Source organism: Natrix helvetica, assembly GCF_964273705.1.
Source record: "Natrix helvetica genome assembly, chromosome: 3".
Lineage (NCBI taxonomy): Eukaryota > Metazoa > Chordata > Lepidosauria > Squamata > Natricidae > Natrix > Natrix helvetica.
The window spans coordinates 67,765,831-67,781,596 of record NC_138549.1 but is presented as its reverse complement, the minus strand read 5'-3'; positions in this window follow the sequence as shown (position 1 = coordinate 67,781,596).

Below are 15,766 nucleotides of genomic sequence, written 5' to 3'. Positions count from 1 at the left end.
ACCCTCCCTTGGGCTTTGAACTTGCTTCTGTTTCTGTGAAAGAAATGTATTCTGATTGGTTGTCAGATTCCCATGGGGTCATGCAAGGATAACTTTGTAGGTTGTCTTGAGTCCCAGGCTTGGTTGAATCTTGCTGGGTGATGTACTGAAGGGGCTTTGGGCAATTCCTATTATGTCTTAATGGCTTTGTCCTGGTTTGGATCTTGAGTGAGGGCTAATCCTATCACCCTGGAGCTGAAGGTCTTTTGCCTTGTAGATAAGACGGCAGCAAAATATCTGCTGGAGCTGAGTTTCTGTGTCCCTTAAGATTTCTATTTCTCTTTTAGGGGAAATAATCTGCCTTTTTAATATTCCCTGGAATATTTCATTCTTCTAGGAGAGGGGTGGGTGCTAACTTTCCACACATTTTTAGACAAATTCGACAATCTCAGGATAATATTTGTAGTTAATTTCCTCATACCGCATGTAATTAAAAAAATATCTTTCTAATACTGAACCCTATGCTATTAATTTCCTCATTGGCCAAAACAGTTTAATTAAATGTTTCCAAAGTCAATATGGATGTTTAGAATAAATTACACCACAACAGGCTGCTATTCAACTAAGACATTTTTCAGTTGTGTTGTGAGCACCTGGAGTTTTCCAAACTCAACAATATTGATTTATCATGAGGGGAAAACAATACACATTTTAATGGAAATAAGAATAATAATTACTCTAAGAAACATCTGCCTATTAAGGATTACATTTTGAATTGGGGAACCATTCTTTTATTTGTTAGTTTTATACTGTCTTTTTGGTCTACAACAGGGGTGTCCAAACTTGGGAACTTTAAGACTTGTGGACTTCAACTCCCAGAATTCCCCAGCCAGCTGGCTGGGGAATTCTGGGAGTTGAAGTCCACAAGTCTTAAAGTTGCCACGTTTGGACACCCCTGGCCTAGGTTGTGCTTTCCACTCAGTTGGATGTAAAAAATACTTTTAGTCTCCACATTGAAGACACCCAAAAGTTCTGCACTCCTCTGTATCTCTTTCCAGAAAGTAGAACTGGAAGTGTTAAGTTATTTTGGAACCAACTGGTGCTGATTCTATATCCTTATTCTCGTGCCATAATTCTGGGGAAACAGCAATCATTATTTATGCTGCCTTGAATTATACAAAAGAAACACAGAACATAAATCTAACCATTCAATCCTTGAGTGCAGGCCTTGGAAAACCTGCTTAGTTTTTATGACTTCTCGGAATTGGAAAATGATTCCATGACTGACTGCTGAAAAATTTGTTCTAGAGATGCATAGACATTCTCCCGTATCAGAATAATGCTTAGCATTGCCTGAAATGTGCTTCCCACCCTTTGGATTTGTCAAGAGCCGGCTGAAGGTGAGGCTGGCCAAAACGGAATCTGAAAATTACACTTTAAAATCCTTGACATCAACATTATTTCATTAGCCACAAAAAGAAAAAAAAAGGGGGGGGCAATGATTTCTCAAATCTCATGATCTTCCAGAACCATAAGGAGGATGAGTTGTGTCATTTGCATACATGTGTTTAAAAAGTTCTCCGTTTTGTAGGGGAACCAGAATATGACATTCCGTTTGCCAGGCATCCTATGTCTAAGTTCCCTGGGAAAAGCAGCAACTCTAGTGCCATTGGCACTAATTTCACCTAGCACAAACATCCACTTTATCCCTTATGGATATCATGCAGTCCTCTCAATTTCTTCCTTTTCCTAGTTACTTGCGGGATCGCATCCTGCCCCATACATTCCTGCGACCAATTCGCTCTCACAGAGAGGGACTCCTCCGGGTGCTGTCCACTAAGCAGTGCCAGAGGGCGGCGCCCAGGAGTAGGGCCTTCTCTGTGATGGGCCCAGCCCTCTGGAATGACCTCCCCCCCGACATTAGGACTACCACTGATCTCCGCTCCTTCCGCAAGAAACTCAAGACCCACCTGTTCCAACTAGCTGGCCTGGCTTAACTAGAATTCTATCCTCTAATCCCCCTGGCAATTTTAAATTTTAGGGTATTTTAATGTCTTTTAGCTTCATTGTTATTGTCTTTTTAATTTCATTGTTATTGTTATTTATAAATTGTAATAATTGTTTTATTTATATACCTCCTCCGCGCAATACGTTGTGTATTTAATTGTACGCCGCCCCGAGTCCCTTCGAGGAGAGGGAGCGGCTTATAAGTTGAATAAATAAATAAATAAATAAAATTTAATATGACAAAAAATGTGACTTTGGAGTAGAAAGCTAAAGGCACCCGACATTTAGGTTAGGTACAAAGGACCCAAAATTCAAGAAAGTTGAAACTCTCCCCCTTCCTCCTCCTCCTCAACTCACCTTTTATGAACTCAAGATGGCATACACACTTAATGCCCCTTCCTTCTATTTCCCACCACAACAACTCTACAAGGTGAGCTGGGCTGAGAGAGAGTGATTGGCCCAAACTCAGTTGGCTTTCACATGTAAAGATAAAAGTTCCCCTCGCACATATGTGCTAGTTGTTCCCGACTCTAGGGGACGGTGCTTATCTCCGTTTCAAAGCCGAAGAGCCAGCGCCGTCTGAAGACATCTCCGTGGTCATGTGGTCAGCCAAGGTGCACGGAATGCTGTTACCTTCCCACCAAAGGTGGTCCCCATTTTTCTACTTGCATTTTTTACGTGCTTTCAAACTGTTAGGTTATTAGAAGCTGGGACAAGTAACGGGAGCTCACTCCGTTATGCAGTGCTACGGATTCGAACCGCTAAACTGTCAACCTTCTGATCGACAAGCTCAGAGTCTTAGCCACTGAGCCACCGTGTCCCTTAGGAGCTTCCGTTACTTGTCCCAGCTTCTGTCAACCTAGTAGTTGGAAAGCATGTAAAAATGCAAGTAGAAAAATAGGATCCACTTTTGGTGGGAAGGTAACAGAGCTCCGTGCACCTTCGCCGTTTAGTCATGCCGGCCACATGACCATGGAGACGTCTTCAGACAGTGCTGGCTTTTCGGCTTTGAAACGGAGATGAGCACCGCCCCCTAGTCGAGAATGACTAGCACATATGTGCAAGGGAAACCTTTACCTTTATCTTCACACCTAAGGGAGGTCTAAATTAGAATTCACAGTCTCCAAGTTTCTAGGCCAGGGTATTACTTACTACATGAAAAGCTAACTACATCTACTACAATTGTCCTCCCAACAATCTTGGTGACTAGCATGGTGAAATGTTGCAAACATTTTATATTCAATAGTACAATTCCCAAGAACTCATAAACCAATGTAACAAATGCAGTGTATAGATGTTTCTTGAATTAGTACTCAACTAGTATCAGACACTCTATGATTGTGTTCTGGATACTGTTTATAACAGATTTACAAATGTGTTAACAGCCCTCTGCTTTTCCTGCACTACTCAAGATTCAATCAATTAATTTTTAGTGACGAAAACCAGAGCTGAGTTTTTATGGATACCTGCACTGCAGAATAAATAACAAACATTAAAAACAGTTGTTAAAAGCATCAGGACTTCTGCTTTCTCCAAGTTGCTGTTCCCCCAGATATGTTGGATTTACAACTTTGAACCCCTTCAATCTTTACCTATGTGCCTGCAGGGTTATGGGAAGTATATTATAATACATCTTGAGATCATTCGTTTGGGTGACCTTAGTACACTGTCTCACTAAATACCATTTAAATTGGCTTTTGTTTTTATTCAAACACAAACATATTCGTGCTCAGTACAAGTAAATATTATGACATCATTGTTTGGCCTTTTTAAAAACACAAAACCAAGGAACAGGAGAAATGCATATGAAATAAGAGAAAGCTATTCTAAATATTTAAATACATTCTGAATCTATTTACCCATCTTAAAAGGTTATTGTATTTATTTGCAAAATGAAAATCAGATTATACACATGTATGCGTATGAAATTCAACATTATGAGTCTAACACTTTTGAGCAATTAAGTCACTTTAGAAAACACTTTGTGTTCATTCTTAAGGACCGTCTAGCACTTCTATATACATAAACACACAGTTATTGAAGTGTAATATTTTATACTGCCACATATTCTGGAATATTTGCTTACAAACACAAACTGTTTGCAACAATTAAAACCAAAACATTGCAGTCTGTTTTATCATCTCATAATATTCTTGAAGTAAAAATCATATATTTATGCATATCTATAATAAAATTCCTGAGCTGTATTTTCCTGCCTGAATTGTTTAGAATGGCAGGTCATTAAAAAATATACAGTACAAAACATAATATACAATCCTGAAAATGCAAGGCAAAAAAATTATATATTTGTGAAATAATTGTGAAGGATTTATATTTATCCCAGACAGCCCCACTAGTACAGGTAGTCCTCAACGTATGACCACAATTGAGCCCAAAACTTCTTTTGGTAAGTGAGAGTTGTTAAATGACCCATTTTATGATCTTTCTTGCTACATTTGTTAAGTGAATCACTGCAGTTGTTAAGTTAATAACACGGTTGTTAAGTGAATCTGGCTTCCCCATTGACTTTGCTTGTCAGAAGGTTGCAAAAGGGGATCAATGCTCCCAGGACACTACAACCGTTATAAATATGAATCAGTTGCCAAGCATCTGAATTTCAATCACATGACCATGGGGATGCTACACTGGTCATAAGTGTGAAAAAGTCCCATTTTAATACTGTTGTAACTTTGAATGGTCACTAAATGAACTTTATAAGTTGAGGACTACCAGCATTGGCTTTGGACGTCTAACCTGGCTCCCTAAATTAAGATCCTTTCAGTTGTGAGTAACTCACTGGAGGATTTTGGCACCACTATTATTTATTATTGCCTTTCCTCACTGCAGTGGTGGGTTGCAGGTAGTACCCCACCTGCAGGGGTACTGGAGCCAGCCCAGAGCACCGGATACTGTTCCGGTATGGTGCTCCGGAGGGCCCACCAGCCCGCCCATGCTCCTTATCTGTGCTTTAAGCTTTTGCGCTTCCGCCTGTGGCGCGTACAGCACGTGTGACACTCTGCCAAGCAACTGGAGCATTGCAGAGGCTTGTGGAAGCATCATTTGACACTACAACGCATGCGTGCATGTGGGTGACTTCGGGGCCGTTCCAACCGTACCTGTTGGAAGGGAATCCGGAACCCATCACTTCCTCACTGGTGATTAATTTGCTACCTACCCCTTACTGTCTTGGTAAAAAGATCTGCCACTATGAGAGGATTGACAGATTGTGGTTCCATTCTGTCTTCGTAACAGTTTGTTAACCAAATGCCTTATTGCTATGTTAGGTTGGCCCCAATATTGAGATGGCTAATCTATCTGGCCAGTCAGTGACCCAAGAGAGGAAGAATTCCCACATATTCCCACAAGGGCAATACCCATCTCTAGTCACCATCTAGCTCTCCTAATCTAGCCTTCCCAAAGAAGGGCTAGTGAAATGCCACACCTTGTTGAGTGTGGCAGTTTAATCCACACAATTTAAGCCAGAAAAAAATAGTAGTTTTCACAAACTGGGAAGACTTACATAATTCTTTTTAAATTTCTGGCCTGAGACAAGATCAGGCCTGTATTATATGATCAAAGCTGAATCCTGAGCTTGTGGTGCTCATACAAATTGGAAGTGTGAGGAAAGAAGGCCCTGCCCGTTGTGATATTCACATATGACAATCTTGATCCTTTGGAGAAAGAGTGAAGAAATTCCAGAAAATTCAGAACACTTGTTGAAAGCAAACAGTGAACTCCTATCATTTTCAGCCACAAGCTAGAAGTGAAGTACATTCACGTGAGGGGCAACAGGTTATAGAGATGGACTATAGCAGGAGTCCCAACATCAACACTGAATGCTGTGGCCCAGTACTGGCCTGTGGCCTGTTCAGAATCGGGCTGTGCATGCGGCAGGCAAGCACACATGCACAGCTCCATTTGTGTGAGCTGCCAGCTGCACCTGCCTGCCATTCCCACGGAAGCATTTCCTCTCCCCTCCTAGCCCCCTTGCTGGTCCACAAAGCCGGAAAGGTTGGAGACCACTGGATTATAGGATAGGCTTTTTTAAATCAATCAGTTGTAAATCTTTTTTTTTCCCCTGAAAGGAAAGACTAACAAACATTTATGAAACCTAGGGAAATACCCTCAGTAGATTTTATCCAAATTAATGGCAGGGACTGGGTTAAGAAGCTGATCCTCAACCATGATAAACATGCAATTTATATGCAGTTTTCCGCCTTTCAATTTTCTTTAGAAGAAAGCTGCAAGGGTGTGTGTTTGTGTGTGTGGAGAATTATTAGATAAATATCCTGTTGTGAGGCAAACAAAGTCTCAAATAGTTTCTCCTTAACAAATACAAGATGAAATAACACTCACTTTTGAGTCTTTATGCATAGTGCTAGGTATTAATATTTGTTGTTTGTTTTCCAACAGGCTGAAGGATATTGTTACAGAACTTCATGCTTGAAATTGGGTTTGTTTTTTGTTCCGTCCCTCCTGCTGAAGGAAACAGAGGAGTTTGATGGTTTATAGGAATTCTTCCTCCTTCCCTCTCCTCTGTCTCTAAGGGCATGAAAGCTGCTGAATAAACACAGCAATTCCAAATAATTACACTCTGCTGAAAAGCTGGTGTGCTTCCCTCTAGCTGACCACAGTGCCAGCACCTTACATAACTTACAACCTTTAACTGAACTGCAGCTTGAGTCCTGAAGGCTGAACTGAAACAAGGGCAGGTACCCCACTCTCCCTTGGGCCCTTCGGACAGGTCTCCAACCCTGCAGGCCAATATGCTTGTAGAACAATACAATACAATACAATAGTAGAGTTGGAAGGGACCTTGGAGGTCTTCTAGTCCAACCCCCTATAGGCAGGAAACCCTATACCGTTCCAGACAAATGGCTATCCAACATCTTCTTAAAGACTTCCAGTGTTGGGGCATTCACAACTTCTGGAGGCAAGCTGTTCCACTGATTAATTGTTCTAACTGTCAGGAAATTCCTCCTCAGTTCTCAGTTGCTTCTCTCCTTGATTAGTTTCCACCCATTGCTTCTTGTTCTGCCCTCAGGTGCCTTGGAGAATAGCTTGACTCCCTCTTCTTTGTGGCAACCCCTGAGATATTGGAACACTGCTATCATGTCTCCCCTAGTCCTTCTTTCTCTTAAGCTAGACATACCTAGTTCCTGCAACCGTTCTTCATATGTTTTAGTCTCCAGTCCCCTAATCATCTTTGTTGCTCTTCTCTGCACTCTTTCTAGAGTCTCCACATCTTTTTTACATCGTGGCGACCAGAACTGAATGCAGTATTCCAAGTGTGGCCTTACCAAGGCATTATAAAGTGGTATTAACACTTCACGTGATCTTGATTCTATCCCTCTGTTGATGCAGCCTAGAACTGTGTTGGCTTTTTTGGCAGCTGCTACACACTGCTGGCTCATATTTAAATGGTTGTCCACTAGAACTCCAAGATCCCTCTCACAGTTACTACTATTGGTACATCTTATGAAACACAGGACAATTCTCCTCTCCAGACACACTTTTATTGTGGTCTGCACAATATTTATTTTACTGTGGTCTGCAGCCCCAATATTCTGAGGGTTTTGCAGCATTTCCGGATGGAAGCTGTAAAAATGCTGGGCCTGGAGAACTAGATCTATCCAGACAACAGGAATTGTGTGTAATTTTACTAATAAGTTCAACATTTTTCTTATGTGATTTTTTTTCCAAATATAAAACTCCTATTGTTTACTTATTAGAAATATATCCCATCTTGCTCCAGAAACTCAAATCAGATTTATTTGGAATTTCCTCCCCCCCCCCAAAAAACCCTACAACTCTGGAGATAGATTAAGACAGAATAACCTGGCCTAAAATCATCCAGTACAAGCTCTAGTGCAAGCTCTGGCTCAAAGTAGAAACAAACTTGGTGCTATCTACTCACATTCCAACCCTTTAACCACTACACTAGTGGTGGGATTCAATATTTTTTTACTACCAGTTCTGTGGGCATGGCTTAGTGCAGGGGTGTCCAAACTTTTTGCAAGGAGGGCCAGATTTGGTGAGGTGAAAATGTGTGGGGCCGCTCATTCAGCCTGACATTCTTTGAACCCTTAACATTAAATGTGAATTAACTACCGCATTTTTCAAAGTATAAGTCGCACCAAGATTTTGAAGAGGCAAATTAAAAAAAAAGTTTTTGCACTCTCCCACGAAAATGGGCCTTTTTTAAAAGGGCATGAATAGCCTTAAGAGGCTTCTAGAGTGCTCCTGGGGGCTAGGGGGCGGGCAAAGTTGAGCAAAAAATGGCCGGTTTTTTGCTCATTTATGCCATCCACAGCCCCCAGGAGCACTCTGAAAACCTCCTAAAGGCTATGCACAGCCATTTTGGTGAAGGGGGCAGAGTTTTGGAAGGCAGAAAATGCTGTATTCAGTGTATAAGATGCACCCAGATTTTTAGCCTCTTTTTTGAGGGGAAAAAGATGCATCTTTATACTTCGAAAAATACGGTATTTTATGAAAGACTAAACAAATAACTCCAGTGGGGAGAAGAGGCTGCGGGCCGTTTGAAATTTGAAAAAGGGCCACATTTGGCCCCCGGGCCGCACTTTGGACATGCCTGGCTTAGTGGGACTACTCAAAATTTCCATGGCCGGACTTCCGGTTCCGGCGGCTACGGCGACAGGCAAGGACTTTGCCCGCTCCTGCTCTTCGGTGGGCTTCCCCCGCCTTCGGGGGGGCACAGGACGCCCCAAAGAGGGGCCCTGCCGAAGGAGCGGCTTGCGGAAGGCTCTGGCACCGGCGGCGGCTGGTGGGGGCTTTTCCGCTTTGCTCCAGGCACCGGGGAGCAGTTTTGGAGGACGCGCCTGCGTCTCGCCCCATGCCGATCGGAGAACGCAAAACTGAAGGAAGCAGCGGCGGTGCGGTGAGATGCTTCCTCTCTTCATCCCCTTACTTTTGAACTGATAGACTTTTCAGTAATTTTAAAAGTTAACCTTTCGGATTTACTCTTGGAGGAGCGGCTAGAGGGGAGGGGGATTCCCCCCCTTGGACAAGCGGCTTGTTAAAATTCTGCTCTCGCCCCCAGGGGAAGGAGGAGGGGGGAGAGCCAACTAATGATGCCTCACCCCAGCAAAAGTGTTTTTCATGGGACTTAGTTCCAGAACTTATTGATGACCTGAGAACTTTTTGAACTTTTAAAATTTTTCTTATGCCTCTGAGCCCAAAGCTGGCAGGGCAAGATGGCACACTTCCGTTGTCTTCATGAACTGTAAAACCTGACTCCACCTTTAAAATTCAGGCTTCCGGTCTTTGTCTCCGTGTCACCCAGAGGAATCTCTTGTGGATTGTTATTTTCTGAACTCTTTGGAGAAAAAAAACTTTCATCTATTGCTAGAGTGACTAAAGAAAAACTCCCACCTGTTTGGATCCTCTGCCTTCTGGACTCATTTGCCTGCTCTACTTCTCCAGCTGCCCAGTTTCTACACTGACTGATCTCTTTGTTTTATAAACCATGTCTCCAAAAAGACCACCCCCGGGAAAACCTGGCTTTGCTACTTCAGCACCGACATCTGCAACATCCAGTCCTGCCACACAGTCAAAGATTACAGAACTGATGCAACCTAAGAGTACAGAGATGGATTTGCAACAAATGCTCCAGCAACTCATACAGGGCCAGGAAGAAATTAAGAAACAATTAAAAGAAATGAAGGAAGAAATTAAAGAGAATCAAGCCCAAATTTATAAGAATTTACAGAGACTGGACCTTGTGGAGGGTGGGGTGGCGGAGGCGAGAGGGGGGGTAGAGGCTTTACAGAAGGGAAACAAAGAACTTGATATCCAACAAATGAAAACAGAGTTTGAGAGAATGTCCTTTTATCTTAGATTTCAAAATGTAATAGAAGCAGATGGGGAAAATATAAGGGACATTATGACTAATATTCTAGCTGAATACATACACAAAGATAAACAGCAGATGGAATGGGAGATAGATCTGGTCTATAGAGTGAATTCAGCATATGCCAGAACACACAATGTACCCAGGGAGGTTCATATTAAATTCCTTAGGAAAACCACAAGAGATGAAATTCTGGGTGTACAAAGGGGGCAAACACTGACATATCATGACAGGGAGATAACCATCCTGAAGCAGATCCCCAAAAAAATTAGGGAGAAAAGGAAAAACTATTCGCAATTGGCGAATAAACTATACCAGAAGGGGGTGTGATTTAGATGGTTGATGCCTGAAGGTATGCTGATATTCTGGGAGGAGACAAGAATCAGAATCAACACACCCATAGAGGCACAGGCCTTTATGGGAAAAAATAAAGCGAACCTAGAAAAAACAGAAGACACCACAATGGTTACACAGGACACGGGAGGGGCCGGAGCTCTGCCAGCGGGGGGTGAAGGGGCAACACCAAGAAAGCTCAGATCACAAAAATGAATAAGAAAACCACAATGTTATAAATAGACCGAAAGTAATAATGAAATTATATCTAGACTATATATCATAACTATATAAATTGATTGAAAACTATTTTTTCTAGAATTAATGTGCTGATTTTTTATGATTATGTATTAATGTTTTATATTTAGATGTATCCTATGAGTTTGGAGGGAGGGGGCGTCTGCCACACTTGCAACTGCCAAAATTTGTAACCATTCCACTTACCCTTTTCCTTATAAATGTTTTAAAAAAACCAATAAAACTTTTTGAAAAAAAAATAAAAATTCCATGGCCGGTTCTCCAGAACTGGTCAGAACCTGCTGAATACCACCTCTGCACTACAATTCTCAAAACCCAGTATTTTAAAAAACCATTTGTATTATTTCTTTCAAAATCTCGGTTGCTCTTTTGCTTTTAGCAAAAGTGAATAAGATTGCTTCTCCAGCTGCTGCTGAAAATGCAACTCCCACCAACTCCAGCCATCCTGACTTATCATGGGTGCTCCCAGGGGTTACAAAGAGATGGGAAGGAACTTCTCTCCTTCAAGTTCAATCAGGATTGCAGCACTTGTCTCCACTATAAAGAGTCAAGGTTAATGTGTACCACTCTCTCCACATCTATGCCTTCCAGGTGGGTTAAGAGTTCAACTTCCAGAATTCCCAGCAAGTAATCAGATATATTCGGAGGGCTTTGATGCCTGATTAGCAAAGCAGTAGCTGAGGGGAAAAGTGTCCAATTGCTCTAGAGCAGGGGTCTCCAACCTTGGCAACTTTAAGCCTGGCGGACTTCAACTCCCAGAATTCCCCAGCCAGCTTTGGGGGTTGACGTCTGCCAGGCTTAAAGTTGCAATGTTTGGAGATCCCTGCTCTAGAAAACTGTGGGTTTCCTACAAAAATTCTAGGCCCCTAGACCTTTATGTCATGAGTTCATAAGTTATATTTGCCTTACTATCAGTACAATGGGAATGTATGGCTTCTGTCTATATTGCTTATATATTGCTTGCTATTTTAAACAACTGCCTAACAATAGAAAGCACTTAGATGCAATTTATTTTCTGTAAGTGTTTTACAGCAACAACAGCTGCTTATCTATACTTCTCTCCAATACCCACACATCATATATTTGGAAAAAAAATTTTTTTTAATTCAACAACTGATGTAAATAAAAGCTCACACCACCTGAGGATCCCTTCAGGATTAGCCTAACTGTGAAGAAACATGAACTAGAAAAACATGATCATAGGGATGGATTCAGAATCAGATTAGACCCACTGACTTCTATTAATGGGGAATTTAAATCATGTGCACAAGTTAGTACACGTCTCCTGTATTGAAACCAAGGAGAAGACACTATAGATACTATTGACCATGATACCCTTCCAAATGGCCTCATGGATTGGGGATCGGATGAAGGCTTTTCTCCATTCTCTCCAGGCAGAGCGCCATGTGCCAAGCACTGAATGTGCCAAGTCGCGGGAGCTAAGGGGTGGGCAGAGCGCCACGTGGCTTGGCGCCTTCAGGATACCACTAGGTCAGTGAATGGTACTCTGCCTGGCTGGAGAGGGAAGTTGCCAGGTGGCTGCTTGTCACCTCATGGCTGCTGTGTTGCACTACTGCAACAGCGCAACACAGCCGTTTGCCCGTGAGTCTGTGCCTGGCTCTTCGACAGCCCGCTTGCAAGAGAGCAGCCGTCCGGCAACCCCTGTCTTATTTTCGGGGAAACACAGTACATTTTGAGAAATAATAAAATAAAATAAAAGATAGCTGTCATTTCTCCCCATAATATTCTCAAAACAAAATGGACCTGCTTTTTCAGTCGATCACCTTCTCTCGGTGTGAAACAAGTGACGTGAAGGCCTACGTTATGGTCATGGTCTCATTCTTATGAAGCAAAAATTCCAGCCCAACGACTATGAAGGGTGGATCCTGAGTGGAGGCAGAGAGAAATATCCCAAGAGTTGAAAAAGAGTAGATTATAAAGCATGTCCTCTTTTGTCTTTTTCCAGTCCAGCTTTGTTTTTTCCTCTCCCTCCAAAACAAGAGAGATTATTATTGCTTTCAAGACAAGCAGTTATAAATACTTAATGGGCAACGTCTTTGTCTTTTTTTTTTCTTGTTACCATTGTGGGAGAAAAGGGTAAACTATTCTCCCCTCTTTGCCCAGAAGCCTAGTTTGGAAAAGAGCCACTTCTCAACGTGGCCTCCTTTTTCATGTGGTGGGCCATTGTTAGCATTGTCATTATCTCCATTGGAGAAACGCCATGCAATAATGGCTGCTTATATAATTGCTTATATAACAAGTGGCTGAGAAAGACAGAGAACAACCCTGGGGAGAAAAAAATTTGAAGGAAGGAAGGAAGGAAGGAAGGAAGGAAGGAAGGAAGGAAGGAAGGAAGGAAGGAAGGGCTGTATTGTTGTTATTTGCTGAAACTATGGGGAAACTTTAATTTCTTATGGGGAAAAGATTTTAAGATACTTTAATAGAGCAGGACATGAAAGAAGGGCTTAATGACATATTCTTAACATCAGCACTTTCTATAAGCTAATGTTCATTCTATTATCGCCCTTAAAAACAGTAGCAACACTTTCATTATTCTATAGCAGCAACAACAATACATTCTGGATGCTAAAGGTATCATTGGAATATGCCTAGAAGAGCTATGGATTATGACCTGGGACAGGTCAAGATGGAAAGCCTTCAGAAGTTGGGCCTAGTTTGATACTATGTAACTATTATTGTTTGGTGCTTATTGCTAAATAAACAGCAGAACTCTACTTGTTTCCACAATTATTTCTGTTATTTGTAGTTTTACTGTCATCCCTGTTATTCTTTGCCTCTTTAGAGGTGTCACTTCTTCCTTGCTTTTTATAGAAGCACCAGAACTTTTGCTGAAGGAGAATTTTAGGGATTTAGCTTATCAGGCTAAAGGAAGAAGAACTTTATTTAACAGAAATCTCTCCCCCAGATAACAAAGCAGTTATTCTGCCTCTGGCAACCTTGGATGGAAGATAATACATCAAATAGCTGAAAATTCATCCCTAGGAACAATTATTTGGGATCAGTAAAATTGCCAGGAAATTCATTTCTCAGTTGAGAATTTGACTTCAGATCACATCGCTAGTATAAATGCTTTCTCAGCCTTAGAATAGAGTAGAATATCAGAGTTGGAAGGGACCTTGGATATCTTCTAATCCAGCTCTAAACTTTCATGCTATTTCCAATAATTATTTCCAACAACTTGCTCTTCAAATGTCTTCTCCATTATTAATAGATTTGCAAGAGTCAATACTTAGAAAGACTGATTTAACCGAGGATATATAAATCTCAGTCAGAGCTCCCACATTTAAGCCCCACATTTAATTGAAAAGGGATCTTTTATTCTAAAACCGTACCCAGATCCCAGGGTGGTCCTTGTACTCAATAGTAAAAGAGAGATTTCTCTTTTTGTGTTTATTTTCCCTGGGAATGTGAACAGAAGGTACAGCCAACTCTGGCAGATCTTCCAGAAGGGCCTTGTGAAATCACGGGAAATGGGAACATATTTCATCAGTTCATACAATGACACCATCACCACATAGTTTTTTTTTGACATATCACTTAAATTACTCCATATACCATGGCCACTGTGCAATTCCTCGCTGGCAGATATTGGTTAGTTCTCTATACTACTACAGTTTTTTTTTAAAGCCTTAGATTGTGCTCCTCAATGTTAGCTACACTAAGCATTTTGAGGGAAAAAAATACAAATAAGCGATATTAGGATATCAGTCCAATACCACAACTCTGTACAAGTTTTCATAGTATCTACAAGTCTTCGGGCAGATATTACCACAAAGAAAATGTAGCTGTTCAAGCCACTTTTTAAAATGGCCTTTCCAAATCTATTTGTAAGGTGGGGGGGATAGGATGCTCTTGTGTATATTTAACCTTAATAACTGTCTACATTCATACATACAGAGACGGCTGTTAATATGCTTCCTGAGACAAGCAGCGACAGCCAAACCAAAGAGAATCTCTTCCACAAAGTACATATTTTTCCAATAAGACTAGCACTGGATTAATCCACAAGCATTCCAATTGAAAAAAAAAAGAAGTATCCTTATGTGAGGTCTGTCGATCCAATGCTAGTCAGATCGGCTTGCTTGTCTTTTCACAAAAGTCAGGAAAAAATAAAGGCAGTTCCCCTATAACAGGGGTGTCCAAACTTGGGAACTTTAAGACTTGTGGACTTCAACTCCCAGAATTCCCCAGCCAGCCATGCTGGGAGTTGAAGTCCACAAGTCTTAAAGTTCTCAAGTTTGGACACCCCTGCCCTATAAGCTATCTTGAGCTCTTTGAGAGTGGGAGTGGGAGAGAAGGTTACAAATTAATAAACAGACATGAGTAAGTAAAGAAGGCAAGTAAAAGTCCAAAACACAGTTTCTTAATTTGAAGAACGGGTATTACTGTTAAGGCTAGTTATTGCAGAGTGTATGAAAGGGAGATATGTAAAATGTTCTGAGTAATTACAAGATAAACACTAACATGAGAATATTTATGCAAATAGGGCAGAGGTGGTACTGCTGGTTTGCTTGTGTGCATGCATGAGCGCTTGAGGCACGCTATGCGCGCATGCGCAGTTCAGTTAAAATTGTTTTGTGCATGCCGAGAACCCAAAAACAAGAGGGCGGCACCTATGGAGCTGCCCGGAAAACTGGCTTGGGGGCACGGCATGCCTGGGTTGCTGCCGGTTCCGGCGACCCAAACTGCCAAACTAATATGGGTTCGGCCAAACTGGTCTGAACCAGTAGGAACCCACCACTGAAATAGGGGGAGTTTCTCTGTTACCAAGAGAAAATCATTGTAGTCTGATTTCTCTCCTTGTCTTTCTCATTGGTTAATCAACTACCATATTTTCCCCTATGCTACATTTCCACATGCAGGGAACTTTTTTCAAATAGGGAACTACTGTCAGGGGAAATTTCACCCTGAGCTAATGAGGTCTTAGACCAACGGCTTTTCCAAACAGCATATCTTCAAGAAAGCAAAAGTAAGATCCAGTAACAAGTTCTAATTAAAACAAACTTTTAATATGAAAATAAGAAATAAGAAAATAAACAAATCTATCTAATTGTTACATTTTGGGAAGAACAGTTTGTCGCCCACCTTCTTGGCAGACGAACAGAAGATCAAAAGGAAAGAAGTCTCTGGAATGTGTGATGTATTAGAAACATGTTAAGAAGCTTGCGCAGTAAATCATTGCTGATAAGGCCTATGACCTGCCTATGACCTGCGCAGTAACTCATCAGTAACTGTTCAGTTTGGCTAGCAAACAATTAACGCAGTGACAACTACGGTATTCAAAAATGCAACACCCCC